This window comes from Vulpes vulpes, chromosome 2 (genome assembly GCF_048418805.1).
Source record: "Vulpes vulpes isolate BD-2025 chromosome 2, VulVul3, whole genome shotgun sequence".
NCBI classification, from domain to species: Eukaryota; Metazoa; Chordata; class Mammalia; order Carnivora; family Canidae; genus Vulpes; species Vulpes vulpes.
This window is the reverse complement of record NC_132781.1, coordinates 132,161,434-132,183,350: the sequence shown is the minus strand read 5'-3', so window position 1 is coordinate 132,183,350 and position 21,917 is coordinate 132,161,434. Positions and strand designations below refer to the sequence as shown.

General features: G+C 38.9%; 1 long non-coding RNA gene across 2 annotated transcripts in view; it reads right to left on the bottom strand.

Moving 5' to 3' along the window:
• Positions 1-21,917, bottom strand: part of LOC112935468 (uncharacterized) — a 205,160-nt gene that overhangs the window by 178,489 nt on the left and 4,754 nt on the right. For both annotated transcript variants that reach the window (XR_012000020.1, XR_003238179.2), the window contains exons 2-6: positions 21,116-21,210; positions 20,311-20,379; positions 17,104-17,135; positions 7,870-8,001; positions 6,451-6,542 (exon numbers count right to left, since the gene is read on the bottom strand). This is a non-coding gene — a long non-coding RNA (uncharacterized lncRNA). The remainder of the gene's footprint in view (positions 1-6,450; positions 6,543-7,869; positions 8,002-17,103; positions 17,136-20,310; positions 20,380-21,115; positions 21,211-21,917) is intronic.

Sequence of the window (21,917 nt, the reverse complement as noted above, 5' to 3'; positions counted from 1 at the left end):
TCAACTATTGTCCTTCTTATACCAATTGAGGTTCCATACCTAAAAGACTGGGCCATTGTTCTTTGGGAATCTGTGTTTGAGTGGCATGACTCCAGCCTTAGAACACTGACAGGAAAAAGACAGCATCCTGGTTTTCTAACAAGGGAAGGTTTCAGTATGGTCCTATCTTACAGGGGACCAGGGACTAAATAGAAAAACTAAGGAGAAGACCCAAAGCTAGAGGCCTATTCCTAGGGTTGGACCACTATGGTAAGTTGAACTAGAAAATGAGCAACCAGAGAAAATCAGTACCCCAAGATCCTTGGCAGGAACACATCACTTTGTGTCATTCTACAAGAAAAAGCCACAATGGAAGCCAGCAGTCATGGGGGGACTTGGGTCCCAAGCCTGGGATGAGGGGGTCTTAACTCCCAGCTCACCTGATCTGGGATGTATGTAATCTCATGATCTGGCATACATGATCTTGAAGCATGTAAGCTCTATGGTCTATAAAGATGCTTTCTTGCTTGCATCATTATTCATGGTGGATGAAGCAATGCGCTTTCTAATATATCTGAAACTCAGGAGACAGGAGGTTCTAAGGCATTCCAGAGCTAGGGTGTTTCATCAATAACACATCAGAAACAAATATCTATGCTCTGGAATAAGAAAGACAGGGCTATTGAAAAGGACTTATTTCTGTCTGGATGCTGAGCTCTTTACTCAAATATACTCTTATTCAGACCAAATGAATTCAGTGGGAGGAACAATTCGGTTTTTGTGTGTGTGTGTTTTTTGTTTTTTGTGTTTTTTTTGGTAGCAAATTTTACTGTATTTAAAATAATCATCCTAGGTAAGTGAAGAGTTGATAAATGATCTCAATCTGCATACTGCCTTGTAAGAGCAGAGCTGTGTATAATTACAAGATTGCCCTGGGGGGCTGTTGCTTTACTCTGCTGAGTGAGAAATGCAAGGCTTTGTGAAATGGCAGGCCAGGGCTCTGGTTGGTGAAGCAGGAGGAATTTCTTCTCACCCACTGCTCCTCTGCTTTGTCACTGGGGCTGCCCGAGAAACTCCCCCCAAAAGGAACACAGCATTCTCGACTCTGAATGATTCCAGAGGACACGTCATAAGATTTTTTTTATACATGTACACACACATACAAAGTTGCCATGAAAGGGGTACCAGGAAAGACCTATTGAAAAGATGCAAGGTGAGATTATTCAATGTATTTTGAATAGAAGACAGCAATTGCAATGAGAGGGGGAGTGAATTTAAGTTGAACTGAGAAACTAAAATCCTGCAGAAAGGTGAAAGAAACCCGGGGGAAAAAATGTTGTATCATCCATCATGGTGAGCTGTGCACTTCCCCTCCTTGTGCTCAGTTCTTTCACAAAATAGATTCTTTCCTCAGCTTCCACCTTTCTTGGCCCTTCATCATTCATTAGGCATTCTCTTTGGGCCTCCTGAGTTTCTCTTTCAAAACTGCCCTACCAATGGAAGAATGTTGAAGGTCCTCTGATACACCTTTGTTTCCCAGTGAGTGCCAAGAGCAAGAGCTTCAAGATCCAACATTGTGGGGGAACAGGAGATCAGAGGTATGAAAAAATGTTAGAGAACTAAAGCTCTTGATTTTGTTCTGAAATGGACACGGGCACAACGTCCACTTCTTCGCATGGCCCTGCCCCTCCCAGTAATATGAACCTGTTCATTCTATATTAAAATCAGATCATGTGCTTCACTTAAATGTTTATGGAATGTTTGGGATATATAATTTTTTTAAATTCCAAATAGCTATACAACTGTGTATACTAAAATTCTTTGGAAACCGAGTAGTTCAGGAAAGCAATTGTCTGGTCTTTCCAGGAATCATTTAGAAGACCTCATACAAATCCCAAAAAACACTACTCTTAAAATTCTATCACACCAGATTAGACTCACCAGGAGGCCATTTTTGCTTGGCATTCTCTTTGGATACTGTATAACAGACTCTTAATTTTTTTCCTCAAACTTATTCTTTTCTTCCTCTAATAGACTCCCCTAAATTTTAGCAGGGCCCATGGCTGTACACACACACACACACACACACACACACACACACACACACACACAGACACACACACACAAGGTACATTTTATGGGTTACCTAACTGCTGTGTGGCCAAGTGGCTGAATTTTAACCTATGGACGGTAAGCAGATCTACCTTGCTTTTATGGCTGAGAAGCAAATGAGAAGGCAGGAGCTGGGGCAGCCATTTTGGACCAAGAGGAACTATTAAGTGAGATTTGCTTAATGTTACAGGACAGAAAATGCAATATTGTGGTGAAGTATTGGGTGAAGAGACAGAACACCTAGAAGGAGTTCTAATTATTTTGCATACAAACAAGGCATAGGACTTTGAGAAAGTCATTTAATTTCTCAAGCCTTTCAGTATCTTCATATACTGAATCATGGCAGTAAAAAGTGCTCTATCTCACAGGGTTATTGTGGAGACTCAATGAGATCATTCCTGTAGGAGCTACTTGGAAAGCTCTTTTAAAACTACAGTTGGTTATGGCTGATAAAATCGTAAGAAAAATAAGTTCTATCCTTTTGAGCAAAAGCAGGTATTTTGAAACACATATTTTATGGGAAAAGGTTCTCAATTCAGTCCTCTAGGGACTTACCTGCTCAAGAATAATACTATCGGTAGGACAAATAATTTGTTTCAAAGGTCCTAAACTTGCCCAGATTATTAGTGGTCTTCTGGTGAGCCCATACTTTTCCATGCAAAGGCAGGTTCTACTGTCACCAGCAACAGATTATTTACTATTCTGACAAATCTGATGAAGAAATTATTCTGCTTGGCATCAGACAGATGTGTAACAGCTGTACCAATGTGACAAGTTGATTGTCATGGTGGATGTCTATGTGCCAGTATTTGTGAAGCTGAAATAAAAAATCCATAATATTTAAGAGCTTGATGGCAGTTGTCCGTGATTCTGCTCCCTAAATGTCATCTACTTTCACTTCAGAATGATCTAGTTCAGCCTTCATTATAGCCAACAAGATGCACATACTACACATACTTATAAAGGTTTGTCCTGAATATGGCATCTAAAGGATGAACACATTACCAGATCTTCTGCAAAGTTCTCAATGCAAAATTGATGATTACTTAATATTGACCCAAAGAACATTTCCCACAGAATAAGAGGAGGAGAAATCAAATTTAATATCTGATCATATACCATTGCTGTAACCTCAAAACTAGGCATAGAGTCCTAAAATCTCAGTCTATAATATGGGTGATGTTTTCCTCAAATTTGCCATAGGCTGAAGATGGCTCACATTCTTCTTACTCTAGCCAGACATATGCTAGAAGCACCATTCTGCTAAAAGCAGAGTACCTACCTGGCCAATTGTTCCCTTGTCTTGTAGATAATTTCATAGTTTAGAAGTTAAAGGCACCAACAAGGGAAATTTCTACTTAACTCCCAATTTTAACCAACAAAGACTGGCTAGTGACATTAAAATGATAGAAATTTTTGGCAGAAATTGATCCTATCATCTTAAAATTGGTGATACCAAAGGAAGATTTAACCGGGGACATATCCTAATGTTTAGCAAAGCAAGTTTGTATAAATGAAGAGAAATAAAATATATAATCTACTCATAGATATGTTGGCATTTCCCCCTTCAATAATGGTCCATTTTTCTAAGAACTTTATGTGTTAATGATTCCATTAATAACTGGATCCATTAATGACTTTGGATCAAGAGATCAGCCTGGGCTACCAACACTTGTACCTCATAACCTCGATCAAGGATGACCTCCAGTCCAAAGCCAGCTAATCCATGAAATAGCTAATTATAATGTTTTAGTTGGTACACTCTACAAGCTGAAAGTCATCAATAATCAGAAGCAGATTCTGTAATACAGTAAGCCAAAGTCCATTCCTGTTGAAGATATAGGGTACTTGAGATTAAATCAGGGAAGTTCATTTGTTAAGAAATGGAACAGCAGATGGCAGTGAGGTTTAGAGATGTGGGAGAAAAAGAGACAGGCTAGAATGCCAGATTCTACAGGAATGGAACCCTTTTATGTTTGATTCTTGGATAGGTTTCCATAAATATATACTGATTGGGAAAGACAGGGAGAGAGATCTTGGGATCTCAGTTTCTGACTCTTGGATCCCAAGCTTCCGGCCCCATGAAGCCCAATTGGGCTTCACTTTATGCCTATGGGTATCTGTGATTGCCAGATGACATCTATCAACATTGAATGGTCTTTCTGATTTCTGTTTTTGTCTTTTATTTTGAGCTGGTTAGAGCGGTATTTGTACTATTAGTACTCAAGTAATCTTTGGTGTATCTACATATGTTCAAAGACTCTCAAGTAGAATACAAGATCTCAATTGTCACTTTAAGGGCCCTCTCTTTATTTTTTGCTAACCAGCATCATTCTCTCCTACGGCTGAAGCTTCAGGAAATCTTCTTCCAATATGGAATCATTTGCAACCTGCTAACCAAGATATTCTTGGCAGCCAGTAGCCTAATCATAGTTTCTTTAGAAAATTTTCCCATGTCTCTTCCCAACTGAGGTTCTGCTCTTCAGAATACATTCATGTAATATCATTCTCCCAAATCTTTGATCACAAACTATACCCCTCAACTTTTTAAAAAAGCCTTTCTCTAGCTCAGATGTAAGAATCCAGAAAACCACAAGTTACCCACCACAAGGATTCAAAGTCTAAATGAGTCAGTCTAACTATGTCACTATGGACATCAGGGAAAAGCAGAGCAAAGCAATCTAGAATCTCCTATTTCCACAAAACAAATGGGAAGGTCATTTTATTAATCACTGAAGATTCCATACCCACTCCTGGAATGTACCAAGAGGGGAAGCCAATGTAATTACATTATTCCTATCTTTTCACCAAGCTCTTAGATCATGTATTTGTTGATACCAAACTTGGAGATACTGCTTTACTGTTAAAAATGTCAAAGAAACTGACTCTTTTTCTATTAGGTCTTCTTACTCTAGGTCTTAAACTTGCACTCACTTAGAAGATGTCAACTGGAAAATGGGCCTCAGTATCTGTATCTTTAAATTGGGGTTATCAGCCTCATTGAGGATTTCTAAGATTCCTTCATTTCTATTTAAATGATGTACTAAAACCAAGTAAGATTAAATAGCAAGTGGAAAATTAAGGGTATAGCCCCCAGTGGATATGGCTTACCTAGGTCTACTATGATTGGAACCATATGAATTAAATTTACTTGGGAAGGAAACAGCCTGCTCATCAGAGCAGCTCACATTTTCTTCATGGGATTTTTTTCAAACGCTAAAGAAGGGACAAAACTGAAATGTCTAAATTTGGCCTGACAAGTTTAGAGATTTTGAAGCTGAACCATATTACAAGTCTGTCAATTGCAGGCAGATGCTGGGAAAGCCAATGGAAAGAGAATCAACCTATTTGTATTGATTAACAATTCCTATTCAGATTCTTGTTTCTTTAGTGAAAGCTCTGCTTCTTCATAGCCAACCTGGAAGGTATGCTTAAAGGAGTTCTGTTATTTGATTGGTCCAGCTCCACGCTCGTCATTGCATAGCTACTACTTAAAAAGGAATCTATTTCTTAACAGTAACATGCAGCTGCTGCTGTCACCATATGATCTACTGTCCTTTCAAAATCCCTGTTTGCCCTCCCGTTTCTGGAAACTGATAATAGAAGAGGTAGTATCACTATGACCCTTGAGTTGTCTCAACAAAAGATAATCAAGTCTGACTCTTCTCTCCCTTTGCTCTTCCTTCCTCCTTCACTTGCTACCTTCCTTCCTCTTTATCTACTTTTCATCAGCTTATATAGCCCAAAACTCCTTGTATTCTTTTAAAAAAGAAATTCAACCTTCTAAGGCATTTTAAAAGAGAAATTGGATAATTAAAAGCTTAAGACTGTTTACCAAGTTGAATTATAATGGAATAGGTTGCCATACTCTGGCTGGCCCAGTCCCCTACAGTTAGCAAGGCTATGTACTAAAAACAGAGATCTGGGGGTGTTGAGTAGGTTAATCTTGGTATAAATTCAATAGAAGAAGGTACATGGGCATTTGCTCTTCAGAAAAATCCTATAGGCTACGCCCACTCAGGACACCACAGACAGGGTACCCAAACCTGACAGCAACTCCTCCAACACAGCTCATTTTAAATGCATCCACTTCCCCTTACCAAGCCCCAAAGTCTCTGGGTACCAAAGAGGCCAATGCCAAGGCAAGGGTGGTCAGCCTGGATTGAAACCCTAGGAGGCGATTGGAACCCTGCACACTTGTGACCGACATAATGAGCCACTGGATGGCACTGTGGATCCATGCAAATATGTATGGAAGGACATTTATCTTTCTTTTAAAAAGGCTGTTTAGCCTTGACAGGTAATTTGGCACATTTTGAGTTGGTATGTGCCAAATGATTTGGCAAATATTTCACTTACCTCTGAAAATAGGCACACCTGCTGTTCTGGTCTTCAGGGAATGGAGTAGTGTAGCTTTCTCCTTGTCTTCCTGGTTTTTCTAATTTCAGAACCTAAAACAAGATTTTGGTCAAGGATATACCAACTCCATCCTAAGTGTAGTGCCATGTTTCAAGTGAATAGAAAAGAAGTTCAGTTTACTTATACAACTAATCTCTTCAGTCTAAAGAAAGCATGTTTTCATCTTACCAGTGTGGTCCAATCTGGTAGCTGGCTCATGGCCAGACGCTTGGGATTTGGTTGAAAAGCTTTGTCCCTTACTGGTCTTCCAACCAAGAATATCTAGGAAAATTGGTTTCTAAACTTTGTGGCGTAGAAAAATTCTCTGCCAATATTTAATTTGCTTACTAGAAAAGCTAAGCAATATGAAAATGTGTCTTAAGAAACATCTAAGTTGCCTCTTGTACATCAATAAACTACTGTGTTGTGGAATATTATGATGACATTGACAAGCGCACATTCCACTTCCACTGGGGAAGACAAATGGCAGGCCAGCCATCACTAAAACACGCTACATGTTAGGCCAAATTCCTGGTACATTAGCTTTAATTCCACCTGCCATTTATTTGTTAGCTACTCATGAGAGCCTATTGGGATGCAATTGAATAAAAGTTATTATTAATGCTATAACCTTGAGTTAATCTAATTTTTAAGACGGTAAAACATTTGCAAAACCAATTACTGTAGTTTACCTATCTAAAAAAGAACTGGGGACTATTTTCCAAGTGGCCAAAACATATGCTGGGTTGGGAATAGGTGAGTTAGAGAGAGATTTAAATTTCTCCTTTTTAAGCATTATCTTGTTATCACTAACTGACTTAAAAAAGCATATCTCATTGTCAAATCCACTCCTGTTTTGAAATATATCAAAGCATCATGATATTACAGAGGGACTCTGGCTTTGAACTCTGAAACTTGGCTTCTAGTCCCAGGTCTACCAAGACCAGCTGTGTAACAGCAGGTGAATCATTAACGCTCTAACCTGTTTTCCTGAGTCTGAGGAGATAAGACAATTTAGATGAGCTCCATGGCTACAAAATGTTGGAATTATAATGGAATCTTATTTGGAATCTTATTTAGCTTAGGTAGCCTTGACAAATTTAATATAACCTCAGTAAATATTAGACTGATAGGTACCAACAGTTAAACTGGAGGGTGCATTTGTTTAAGTAAAATCCAAACTACCCATACTCCTTAACACAGTAAGTATAAGGCAAAGAAACTTCTGTGGTAATAAGAGTTTATGGAAAATAATGTGCATCTATTTAAAGGATGTGTATGTCTCATGATGTGCATTTGTCTTTTGCACTTAGCTTAAGAGATTCAGTAAAGATAGTTCATAAATTGTTGTTCTGATTTACAGATTCTGCTTTTTCTTACCTGTTCTTCTGTCTCATGGTGCTATAGGTTTTTTTCAGGCCTGACCAGATGAAGAGCATCAAGGAGGTTGTGGGTGACCTTGACAAAAGAAATTTCTTTGGATTGATGCGGTCAAAGTCAAATTAGAGTAGGCTGAGAAACAAATGGGAGACAACAGTGGTAGCAAGTTGAGACCACTCATCTAATGAGTCCTGTTCCAAGGGGCAAAGAAAGACAGGGCTTGTAGCTGGCACATAGAATCTAGGGAGGAGTTCTTGTTTTGAGATAGCAAGGCAGATATTCTAAGATTTATCAGATATATGAGAAGTTCATAGATACACTTATTCAAATACATCTGGAGTTCAAACCACAAGATTGAGATCTGGTTGTAGATCTTAAACTCCCACTTAATGGAGATTAGAGCTGTCTGCTGCTGTTCCACATCTTGGAATTGTCGGGGTTTTCAGTAAGCTGATGGGAAAGGGCTCAGGAGCACCCCTTTTTCCCCACCAAGTTAGCAGGGCTTGATCAGATCATTTCAGAACTGGGTAATGATATCATCCAATCTCCTTGTTAAACTGAGGAATCTGATGATCAGATAAAGTAGGTCTTCAGATATGCTCTGAGAGCAGTGTTGGGTAAGGATTAATGGTTTTAGAACTAGAAATCTTAGGATTGAGTCCCCACTATGCCACCACTTACTGGCTAAAACGTGACATAGAGGCAGTCGTCCTCAGTTTTCTTACCAGTTAAACAAAGGGATTGGATATTTCACCAATAAGCAGCCTCAGAAAACATTTTCTTATAGTACTGTTGTGAAAATAGAGATAAGGCAAGTAAAATGCTTAGTAAAATACCAAGTAAGTAGGCACATAAGCACTGATACTATTCTTGCCATTATCTGAGCAGGGTGGAGAGCTTCTACCACCAAGCAAGGTTCCAGACCTAGCTGGGCAGGCTCAAAATGCCACAAGCTCTCTAACCTGAAAACTCTCCAAACCCAGCCCTTTTGTGTTTTTATGCAGGCTTCGTTACATAAGGCCAGATTCATTAAATCGTTAGCCACTGATGCTTGAACTCCATCCCTGGAGGTCAGGGTGTGAGGCTGAAATCACCTAATTGGCTCCACTGGCAATCCAGCCCCATCCTCAGGTGCTTTCCAAAAGTCACCTTATTAACATAGCAAGAGATACCTTTATGGCTCTCAACACTTAAGAAGTTTCAAGGGTTTGGGGAACTGCTAGCTAGGGACCAGCTAGGGACTGTGAATGAAGACCAAGTATCTATGAGAAATATATCTTGGTCATCTGAAGAATCAAATATTTATATTTCTTATAAATCATCACATCAGAGCATGGATGGAAAAATGATAAACTTCCATGCATACAAAATAATTTTTTTAATGTAATGAGGATTTCTACAAAAGAAATGTAATAAACATGAAAGAAGTCAGAGGCTACATCGTTTAAGACTTGCTAAAGTACATGCCCAGGTGTAGTTGTTCCACTACTCATGATTGACTCAAGCCTGGGTCTCCTTTAGAGTACCTGTTCAGCTGGCTGCTGGGGAATCAATCTCCCATTGTAAAAACTTCCAAGTTGCCTACCTACTGTCTGCGTGCTGTTTAATGCTTTTCCTTGTTCTTTCTCGCCCCTCTTGGCTTTCCCTTTTGAAGCCAGCTGTGGATTTAAATAAAGCTGACTGTGGCTAAGGATGACCAGGTGTCTGATGGAAACAAAAGTCAATCCTCTTTCAGCAGCTTCAGAGTTGACTCCATAGGATAGAAATGAGAAAAAAATGTGAATACAAGGCAGAAAAAAGGGACAGGGTGGCAGTAAAGAAAACCAGCCCTCCCAAGTTCTTCTTCAGTCCCTGGATGTGTGCTGTAAAAGACTGTTTGCCTCTAGCAGGCCTGCCAAGCATGATCCCTGATTCCATCAAAGCCACCGGGTGAACGTTTACTTTTGTTTGTGCGATTATCAGATTCTGCTTGTAATAGTCAAAGAAACTTAGAATGTTTTAACTTTCTTGTGGGGACCTTTCTGGTTGGTTGGTTGGGTTGTTTTTTGTTTGTTTTTTTTTTTTTTGTTTTTTTTTTTAACAAATTCTCAGCCACCACTTTATTTAACCTCACTTCCTATGTTGATTTTCTTCTTGCTGGGAGATGAGCAACACAGACTTGAATTAAAACCGATATAACAGCACAAGTTAATTGGAGTCTGAACGGATCAGGACACTTGAAACCCAGCTTGATAAACCCCTATGGGGTTTGGAGTCTGATGGGAGCCAAAAAAAAATCTGGTTTCTGTGGCCCCAGGGATCCAACTTTCTATAGTAATCCCTGGACTATAACGAAATGCTTAGTTTTAAACAAACCATATATGTTTATGCCTGTTTTACATAATACTATTGTAAGGGTGGTTACATAAAGAAATGCAAAAGAAAAATGTTACAGTCTTTCTAGCTAGTGATGTAAGCTGTAACAGAGAAAAAGTAAGTAAGGTTGTTTAGTTTCTTTCCTGCTGGAACTGCCATATACTTATGTTTTTATTTTCCTCATTTAAATATATCAAAAATGTTATATTATCTTTTAGCCTTGCTCTGGAGTACCCTCCTCTTTTGTTTAACCCATTCTAAAACTTATTTTCCTGGTGGCGGGGTGGGGCGGGGGGAGGTGCTGCTGTTTCTCACTAAAGAGAAAGTCTTCCAAGCTTCAAGCAGGAAATTTGACACAGAACTTATTTGAGACTACCACAACATGAATAGGAACTACAAGCCTGGGTAATGGGAAATAGAACTGTTAACCTTTAGTCTATCAGCTGAATTTTGGCTCTGGATATAATGACACAAAGTCATTACCCCCTGAAGGTCCACGGTCTTTGGGGAAATGAGTGTATAGTGGTTTCAGCTCCATCCCTAACAGCCCAGAGTCTCCATCAGACCGGCTGCCATTACAATTAGAGTTAATTGTCACCAGTGCCACAGAGAGCAGGGATTGAACGAGATGGGAGAGTGAACTACTTCACTGGTACTGCTAATGGTGGTCCCCGGGCAGCTAAGGACTGTTCTTCTCCTACGCTGTGGAAAATCTGTTTTTGGAAATTTAAAGAAAATGAATGGAAGGCCTGAAGATGTCTGTTCATATGTTCAGTCACAAAGTCTTGCTTTCACACAGAGCAACGTTTTAATAGCTGGTGTCACTTAAAATTATATTTGATTAAAGTCCCATCTGTGTTCAGTCTACAGAAGAAGGAATGGTAAATCAGCTACTCCACTTCCAATGAGTATCTTCTTTGGAGGGTACTGTTGAGTTTGAGTTCCTTCAGATGGTAGGCTTATTTTTAAAATTGCTTATCCAGGCAACAAAAAGTCAACGATTCTCCCTCTGTGGAAGAGCCTCCATTGGAGAGTTTTTGAAATCAACTTCAGTAGGACAGTTTAGAGGCGGGGTTTGTTCATTTCCTTGTTTATCGTAGGTTGCAGTTAAGCCTCAAATAGCAACAATAGTGTAGTGTTAGAATAAAAGAGGCAATTAAATATAAACAGTGGACAGAAATAACCCTAGCCTCCTTTCTTCACATATTTATAAAACGTGTTTCCTTCTCTTTAACCTTATCCTAAATACCATGAGGGAGCTTGGATAACTTCTCTTCCAATTGATGTTTCTAAATTGGTGACATACAATTACCTTCTCCATATTCACACTGCTGAATAAGCTGAATTTTTAAATTATACACTTGTAGCTGGTTGAAATCTTCCTGGAGTATAAAATGGATGTTAAGTGTCTTGAGAGTTGATTTTAAGATGTTTTATTCTTTGGTTTCCTGACAGGAAAACTAGTCTTACTTCAAAACTCTTAAGAAAGATGACTGCCATGCTATTTCCTGACCTTGGGAATTATTACATCTTCTGCTCTTGCTCCAGTGCCACCAGGTAAACTCTAGCCCAAAAATTCTGGCTAAGTTCACATTCTGAGAACAAAAAGCCTTAAGAGTTTCAAAGGTACCAGGTAATGGGGGTGGAATGGGAGACATCTATATGCTCGGTGAGCTAATTAATTTTTAGCTTATTTGTAAAACAGCCTGATTTAATTGGGGGCAATTCTAATATGTTCTTCTATAAGGGCTTGACAAATAGCAGAAATTGAGTCACTCAGGTTGTTTTTGTCTTTCATTTTTTTATCTGCCTGGTTGTGAACAATGATACTATCACTTGGAGAGCTGTTTACAAGAGCCATGAGCTCCCATATCTTAGCTCCACACGTCAGCCAGGGCAGGACCGGCTGGGACTTAAGAAGGGGTGGTGATGTCAACAAGAGCAGCCGTGCTGATCCCGAGATACACGAACACACAAACAGAAGGGAGGAAGGCAGAGGCTTGGCAGACAGGCTGGAACAAAGCCTTGGATTTGGAAGCTACAAAGATACAAGAAATAGAGAAGCCATAGATTTGAGCAAGATCATTCACAAAGCACACAGAAAGAAAGAGAACCAGATGGCTGACAATGGAACCCTGGGGCCCAGCAGCATTTTAGGGGAGAGCAAAAAGACCAACAAAGGAAACTGAGAAGAACAGCCAGATGAATGCAAAGAATTTAGAGGGGAAGCAAAAGAAACAGCTTCAAGCAGGAAGAAGCAGTGCACAGTATCATTCCTGCAGAGAAGTAAGATAACGATGGAAGCTTGAAGCACGTCCATTAGATATGAACACTAAGGCCATTTGTGACTCTCAGGTCGGGAAAGCAGTTTCTGCAGGATGGTGGGGCCAAAACCACAGAGTGTCAGAAATTAGTGGGAGGAGAGGAAGTTAGGCTGTAAAGGGCAGAGGTAATCTGAGTGACATTTGGGATTAAAACCAGTTAAATATGTGTTTGTTATTACGTTTTAAGGAATTGAGAGGCCTGATCTTGTGTATACTCAGAAGTCCAGCTGGCTTAGCAGAAGGGAGGTGGAATGTTCTGGAAGGAGAGTCAGGGGTTTGATGGAGTAAGCCTTGGAGGTGGTGCAGTAGTTGAGACTGACCACATGGACTGAGGAACCCCAGAGGCAAGAAGGAGCCTCAACCCCTTGCCTGGACTGATGGGGAGTGAGCAGGGCAGAGAAGAAAGGAATAGATTTAGACACATTTGTGGGACGCTGTAGCACAAGAAATCCTATGATGACTTTTTTTTCCTTTCTGCAAACAGAAGTTATGGTTTTCTGAAGAGAACAGGGAGAAACTGGAAAGGAGGAGGTTTTAAAGAGGGTTAAAATCTGCAATAACCACTGAGAGGCATGGGAGATGCGAACTAGACAGGTAGAGGTAAGGGCCTCTACCTGAGTTAAGTGTCTGTGGCACAGTAAACTAATTTGCAGATACTGAAGTCAACTAACTTTTTTGTCTCCCAGACATAGAATGCACCCCCAACTAATGTCACCGATGTGTGCTGTTGAGCATAAGAGAGAAGCAAGTCGAAGATCTTCGAAAGGTTTGAGTACCTGAGAGGGAGAGCCAGCAGGTTAAAGTTTGAGAAAGAGCTTAAGATGGCATTTTCTAACCTAATGGTGGTCAGTATACATATCTTCCCCTGGCAAATCATCAGTTTCATCTCATATTTGAAGCACGGTCTGTGGTCATTACTACCTTGGACTTTCACTTAGAATAAGGACTGGTCTCTTAACAAAGCAAAAATGTCATATTACCCCAAATGGAATAGTTTTCCACTATTTTAAGCACCCCCTTCCAATCCCACATTAAAATAAATCACTTTTGTGATGCCTGGGTGGCTTAATGGTTGAGTGTCTGCCTTTGGATCAGGGTGCAATCCCGGAGTTCCGGGATCAAGTCCTACATCAGGCTTCCTGCATGGAGCCTGCTTCTTTCCTCTGCCTCTCTCTCTGTGTGTCTCTCATGAATAAATAAATAAAATTTAAAAAAAAATAAATAACTTTTACCAGTTTGATTTTGGTGGCCAAGTGAACTTGATTATTACATGATTCTTCAAAATGACTTTGCCACTTTGGAGATTATAGTACTCAGAGGATATTTTTACACTTGGGGCTAATTTTGAGTCTTAGAATTTTTGTGTACTTTCTTGTGTGTGTGTACTTTTCAACTGTTAGGCCTTTAAAAAAAATTTAACGTAATTATGAAGGAGAGATTTGTATTTCCTTTACTTAGGAAAAAAAGTGACTCATGATGAATTCTTTTTCTTCCTAAAGGCCTTGCCACCCGACTCATATGACTTCAGTTATTTTTATTTTATTTTTTAAAAGATTTTATTTATTTATTCATGAGAGAGGCAGAGACACAGGCAGAGGTAGAAGCAGGCTCCCTGCAGGAAGCCTGATGTGGGACTCAATCCCAGGACCCCAGCATCACCACCGGAGCCAAAGGCAGATACTCAACTGCTGAGCCACCCAGGTGCCCTAACCTCAGTTATTTTTAAAATTCGTTTTTGCAGGTTGTCTGTAAAATTTCCGGGAGGTCAACACATCTTTAAAAAAACAAAAGCAGAGGCACCTGGGTGGCTCAGCAGTTTAGCATCTGCCTTTGGCTCAGGTGGTGATCCCAGGGTCCTAGGATCTAGTCCCATATAGGCTCTGGAGCCTACTTTTCCCTCTGCCTATGTCTCTGCCTCTCTCTCTTTCTCTCTCTCTCTCATGAATAAATAAAATCTTAAAAAAAGAAAAGCAAAACCAAAGACAAAACCGATTTCCCTACTTTCTACTCTTTATACCATCTTTGTGCTAGAAACACGTTCCCACCGATGCCTGGTGCAGTCTCCTGTTTAAGTTCTTAATCTGAAGATAAAGTAGGGAGAGTGGCATTGAACTAATCCATTCTTGAAAACATCTTAACATTATAAGCAGAACAAAGTGGTACAAAATGTATTCAAGCTCACGGATTTCTCTAGATTGTAGCCAGAAGAGAAAATGGCAGAATGTATTAATTCCTAAGATAAAATTATAATGAGAACAGAAAATGGTTCGAGATGAATTAATGTAGAGGCAGGCTTCTGTCTGCAGAGCTCGGCGTTCTCTAAATACCACACTGCCACGCTTTGTAGTCGGCCTCTGTCTTGTCATCTGTATTTTAAAGATGCTCTAAAGATAAAGCCAGACCCTCTTCTCATCTCCAGGAGCACTGCCACAGCACTCTGGACACCAAAGGGCCCTGGGGAAGTGGCGGACAGACTTACCTTGAGGGGACAAAGCAGATTTAAGTTAGAGAATGGGAAGATTTTTATTACTGCAAACATACCCTGCCTGACATGCTTCCTTCAACCACAGATCATCTTAAATCTGGAACCCCAAGGAAATCTTAGTTTGAAGTGGTTGTGATTATAAAAGAAACATTTGCTCTTTGCAAAAAAAAAAGGGGGGGGGTGTCACATTTCACAGTGCGTTAACTACTTGGTAGTTTCTGTCATTGCTGCTTGGGGGTCCCAGGATGAGCGCCTCCTGTCTGGGGTGATTTTCAAACAGATGCTGCCCCAAGTGTGTGTCTGAAGCTAGACTGCCTTTTATGGTATCTTTCATCCATATTATAAATAAACTTCATTAACAGGCCCAGTGTGAATTTGGGGACAGAGTTGGTAAATGTAGGTGAACATTAGAGTAAGGCACCTGCAGTGTAATTCAGATGTGTATCTTTACAAGCTTTGTACTATTCAATGAAGTCAGATGTGTCCCCACAATTAGCAACTGAGACTCACAGCTTCAAATACTTCAAAGGTAACTGTGGTTCCAGAAGCCACAGTGGAAAATATCAAGTGGCGATTCGAGAACTTTGAAATGTTTAATAATGCTTGTTCCACATAGCTTTGCATCCTCCAAGACCTGATCTGATTGCGAATTTTTAATCCAGAAATCTGGACTTTGAATCAAGACAGGTTTGCCAATTTGATTGGCAGCAATATTGCTCTTGTTTTGAATTTTCATGATGCAGGAAATTTGAATCCAAATTTTTCCCTCTCTGCATTAATACTGTGACATGGGGTATGGCTAGGTTATCCAAACTATGACTTAGAGTTTTTAATACTTCAGAGCAAGGCATCAGCAGTACCATCTTATGACTGGTTGTTATTTCAGAAGAAGTCTGCTAACTCGATGATACTAAGCAAGAGTGGATTGTGAATTACCAGAATGCACTAACTCCAGATGATGTTGTAACTTAGGCTTATGTACTTTTAATTGTCTCTGTTCACATATCACTGGCCAAGACAGTTCTGAGACATAACCTCCTTAAACAAACTTGGTGACTTGTGACTGTACCTTTCCTAGGACAAATTCTTGTTCCCTGCTCCCCTCCATCTGCCCCTTTGGTCCTGTCCTTACACGGTCAGTCATTATTGCCTTGGAAGTACAACTGTTTATTTCTTCTCAGCTCTCTGACCTGACTCTACAGATGCAACCAATGGTATTGTAGGCCCTCTTATGTTTCACTAAAAGAGAGAGAGAAAAAGAGAAAGAGAGAGACACACACAAAAGATGAAAACCCAAATTGCCTCACACTTTAAGTTCTAAGAAATCAAAACCTTTGAGAAAATAGTACTTTTGAGCTTGTATTTTGGAAACTGGAGTTAATGAAGCAGTCTTTTTTTTCTGGAGAAATTTAATCTAACATATATTCTCCCCACTGTTTGCACACCCAGTACATGTAACATTTGCATTTTCTCTTAAAATCAGAATAAGGAGAATCAAAACCCTATGATTAAGCATTTAACATAAAATTAAAAGGCCATGGCTATTCATTAGGAAAGTATTACATACCTAGAATTCAATCAGATCTCAAACAGATTTTTCTTTCTATACAAATTACCTTTCATAGATGATATTTCCACCTATCTTTTTCAGGCACAGTTTATAATATTTTATTCATACCATACAGCATTTTAGGGGTGGGATGACAAATTTTGGCGAGTTTACCATGGACCGGACTTTTACTTCCCTGCAGAAATTCCAACTATCTTCTGCTTGACTAACTTTCATTAGGCCAAATAGAGGGGGGTACATAGTAGGCATGACTACAATAAATTGGCCTGCCTCCATAAACCACCCAGTCTAGAAGGGAAGGCATAATTCCGAAACACAGTTTTATACATAGAAGAACTTTATATATGCTTAAAAACAAAACAAAACAAAAACCTATAATAATGTGACAGGAAAGATTGAGTATTTGGAGAGTTCAATGTAGATCCTAACTTTCTGCTGTATTCCATGACCAAGCCCAGGTATGTTAAAATAAAAACTATAAAGAGGAAATAAAAGTTTACCTGTTCTCTGTCTGTGGAGGGATTGTCTGCATCTGAAAGCAAGAGAAAAGTATTACATGGTAAGAAAATGAATTCGAATAAATTTTAAAAGCCCAATTAAAAAAATAAATAAAATTAAGAGACAAAGAAGAAAAAAGGCAAAGCATTTGCCACAATAATGAAAAAGGTCCAAATGACTTATTAGATGAAGAGCTCATACCAATTGATATACACACGAGACTGCACAAGTAAAGGGGCAAAATGGTAACAAATGACAAAAGAGGGAACTTGAGTCCAAAGGGACAAAGATAGTGAACTTCACACATGTGCGAATAAATACGAAGGAAAGCTATAGTAAGTTACCATCCAGTAGCAAAGCGTGTGGCAGAGACCATATTTGGTGATGGTGCTGGTAGAATGAGCTGGTCATGTCTACCCCACAGATGAGAGTGGCACTGATTGGGCCTCTCTGGACATCAGTTTTACCAAAAGCCCTAGAAATATTATGTTCTCTGTGTCCACAGTATATTGCTAGAGGAGAAAAAATTACTAAACCATTTTTATAATATGATTCTGTTGCTTTTCCATGGAAAAAGGGGAAGGAAAGAAGGAAGGAAGAAAAAAGGGAAGGAGGGAAGGAAGGAATTACTCTCTGCAGAGAGAGTGGTAATTTTGTTTTCTTCTTTAAGTGTCATGGTTTTTGTTTTTTGCAGTAAGTCTGTATTACAATAATATTCTCTTTAAAAAGAGAAAGAGGGGTACCTGGGTGGCTCAGTGGTTGAGAATCTGCCTTTGCCTCACGTCGTGATCCTGGGGTCCTGGGATCGGGTCCCACATCAGGTTCCCTGCAGGAAGCCTGCTTCTCCCTCTGCCTATGTCTCTGCCTTTCTGTGTCTCTCATGAATAAATAAATAAAATCTTTAAAAAAAATAAAAAGAAAGAAACTTGCAAAAAAATGCTCATGCCCTTTGCCCCACTCACTCCCCATTTAGAAAATTATCCAAAGGAAATGGCAAAAATGTAGAAAAAGATTTATGTACAAATATGTGGTTAAAAATTAAGACAACATCAGGAGATTGTTTAAATAAATTCTTGAACATCCAAAAGATAGACTATTAGGCAGTTGTTATAAATTATGTCAGGATTTTCAATGACATGGTAAAATACAGTTCACAAATTTTAAGCAAACAGAATAAAACAAAACAGGGTATAAGCTGTATAAAAAAGAATGATCCCAACCTCAAAAAATGCAAAAAAGGACTAGGAAAAAAAATCCAAAATGTTAATAATAGTTATCCCTGGGTAGATTAATTATTAAGAATTTTTCCTTGTCTTTTGCCATGCTTTAAAAAATTATGTACTTCTGTATTGTGTACTTTTATATTATACACTGTTTTGTACATGTTCTTTTTGTATTATGTCCTTTTACAAGCAGGAAAAAAAAAATCTAGATCTTCCAACTCTCCAAATTAAGTTCTTTCCATTATATCAGGGTATAACAGTTTTCTTCAATAAAGAGATTTGCCTCAGACCAAAAATGATAAAGTATTTGAAAGGGGCCATAAAATCTGCACACCATTGGGAAAATAAAATTTCTCCCACTAAGCAGCAGGCATTACTGTCCTCTACCTACTTTGCCCAATGACACACCAGCTAGCTAACGTCCATTATTTAGAATGACATACTATACTGCTAAACACAGGCAGCCAATAATCCATACTCGGGGGGACATCATTTCTAGAAACACAACCTCCAGAAGGTCTGCTTTCCATTAATGACATGCTAACTCTCAGAAGCAAGGATCGGTGCTATTGCCACGTGCAGTACCTCAGATGGTTGCATTGCTGGGTGCACTGAATAATCACTAGATAAACATCTGAGCGCCAATTGCAAAAAGATACTCCTGTGGGTAGTAAAAAATGTTCTCTGTTTGCCAGTCGAGGCTTACCCCTGTGTTTTGGAGATACCTGAATTGGTTTGGCTCTTTTCCAATTACAATCTGTTCGTAATCACCCAGGGTCTGTAACATCAAGCAGTGTTATGAGGGAATTAATTCTTTCTATGTGACAGTTGTTAGTGTAATTCATGTCCTTGTTTTTAATTGCTGGATCAAATTACTTTGTAGATTATTTCATATTTCATCCCAAGAGAAAAGAATAGAAAAAATGTACAGTGCCTGTGGTGACTTATTTGTTTAGTCTACCCAGAAACAAAACAAAACAAAACCAGAATTAAAAAGATTGACTTTCTAAACAAAATGGCTCTTCTCTATCCTTAGAGTATATTTTGGATGACTTTAGATGGAAAGTTAGCCTGAATATATTCTTTCTGTTTAAACATTCTAGGAACTAAGTTTATTTTCATAACGGTTCTGCCAAAATAATGGCCATAAAGGTCACAAAGCAATATCTCCTAATAAATACCTTGAAAAGGATTTACAATTCAATGCTCTTTCGTTAAAAGAAGCACCTTGCAGATAAGAAATTAATGAGATTTAGAATAATTTATTAAGGAACACCTAATAGACTCTCGTGAGATTCAAATGTCAAGATGTTAAAAAAAAAAAAAACACAAAAGAAACTTAGCAAATGCAAATTATATTTGGGGAAAAAGACAAAGCATATTTGAAAAATCTTATAAATGTTTGTTTTTGCAGCACTGAAATTTAATTCTTGTATTTGAATACTTACCCAGTAGACATTTCTTCCACTTTTGAGTCAAACCCATCAAATGCTTCTCACCCTAATGTTTGGAATCTCAGAAAGAAATTGCCTATTTCTTAGGTGTCTTATGAGTTGAGAGTTTACTTGTAGGCTGACAAGGAGGTGAAAGCCCAGATGAGACAAGCTCACATAACTAAAAAGCTATAGGGAAAAATTCATTGTTCTATTTATTTCCACTCTGTGATGAGTTGAGTGGAGAGCAAAATGTATTTATAACAATGGGACACTTGAAATGAACTGTTGCTGTAACTGTCCAAGGCCAGCCAACATTCATATTGCCTCGTAAATAGTCATCTTATAAAGTAGACCTGAGTGATAAACCAAAGAGGAATTATAGATCAGTGATCACTTAAAAGCAAGCGGCAGGGAAACTGATAAATACTGCCTGGGCTGCCTGGCAAATAAAAAACCCAGTTATCATTAGAGAGGGAGCGGCAACTTGCTATTGCTGGGAAATTACGCCAATAGACAAATGAACAGACCCACTCACTTAGGGCAAAGGTACCTTGTAGTTCAGGTAACGAAGTACTGTCAGCACAGAAAGGTCCTTGAAATAGGAGCTGAACCTGCTATCCTGAAAACAGAAGACATACATACAGACGCAGTGTTAAAAAGCTGGCAGCCCTGAATCCGTTTTCTCAGCCAAAGTGTTGCATGTATTATCGTCACTGTCATCTATGAAAAGGGAAAACAGATATTTGTAAAAATAGTTGTCTTTTCCGCCCCTGGCACTATCAAATGATTACAAAGAATTTCTGTGGTCACTTTTGACTCTCCTTATAAATCCAGTACAGTCTAGTCTATTAGAAGAAACCAAGATGGTTATGTTGGTTCAAAGGCTGGTTGTAGAGTTCTCTATTTTAAATGTTTGTCTGCTTATATGTTGATCAAAAGACACAAGTAACCTGGCTAAGCTGATTGATGGTGTAGGTTTTCTAGCTATACTTGAGCCACTGCAAAGCAAATTTCTGATGTAACTGGCTCAGATCCAGCCAAATAAGTCTCTTTAGGAAGACGAAGAGAAGGCATGGGGCAACAAGGGCTCCACTGGGGACAATGCCACGTCACCTTTGTGCTTCATACTGATTTCATTTTGACTAGAAAGAGAAAACCATTTGAGGACTTAACAGCTGCTCATTTGTTATAATAATTTACCCGTGTGCAGTGCATTAACATTTACAAGGTTAACTGACATACTCGGAACAGCTCTGTGAAGTGTTGTTATCTCCCTTACAAAAGGATGCTGAGGCCCAGAAAGATCTGGGACTCATCCACAGAATGAGAGAAGGAATCTTATTTCCACCACCTACCATCTCAGATGCTCTGATTCTAACTTCCAAAGCTCTGCCCTTAATTTAGCTGTAGTTAAAACATTATTTCCCCCTAGGTTGATTCAAATAAAGACCTGTAGAAGAAAATCAAAAGCAGACATGTTATTTTTCTATTGCTGTTTTTATCATACATATTCATGGTTCAAATAAACAAAAGAATTAAATTAAGAATGATCAAATGGCAACAATACAAAGAGAAAACTTGCATACTCGACAAGCAATTATGAAGCCAGAACCAAAAGTATCCAAGAGGATGTTAATATTCCTAGATCATCACCTTATAAAATATAAAATCATTAGGATATGTAACAGGTGGCCAACATTATACTGATTTCAGTTTATCTTCATATACTTGCTCCAAAAGATTTTTTTAAAGTACAATATGATGAGTATTTCAAGATATTTACTATAAGATTTCACATAAAGATCGACTGTTGTATTGATGATCTTCTGCTGTATAACCAACCACCTAACACTTGTTAGTTTGTAACATCTATTTAATTTAGCTCACAATTTTATGAGTTGGCTAGGATAACTGGAATATCTGAAGTGGCTTTTTTGGGGAGGGTTAGCATAGCTAGAGCTGGATGGTCTGGAATGACTGTGTCTCATTTTTTACAGATCGGTCTATGAGGGTCTCAGGTGGATAACTTGTTTTGGTTCCATGTAGTCTCTCATCCTTTGTTTGACCAGCACTGATTTCTTCTCCTGTTGGTTATAAATTTGCAAAATGTAAGGAAGAGAGAGGACAAGCCCTAATAGAGACATGCCTTTTAAGACT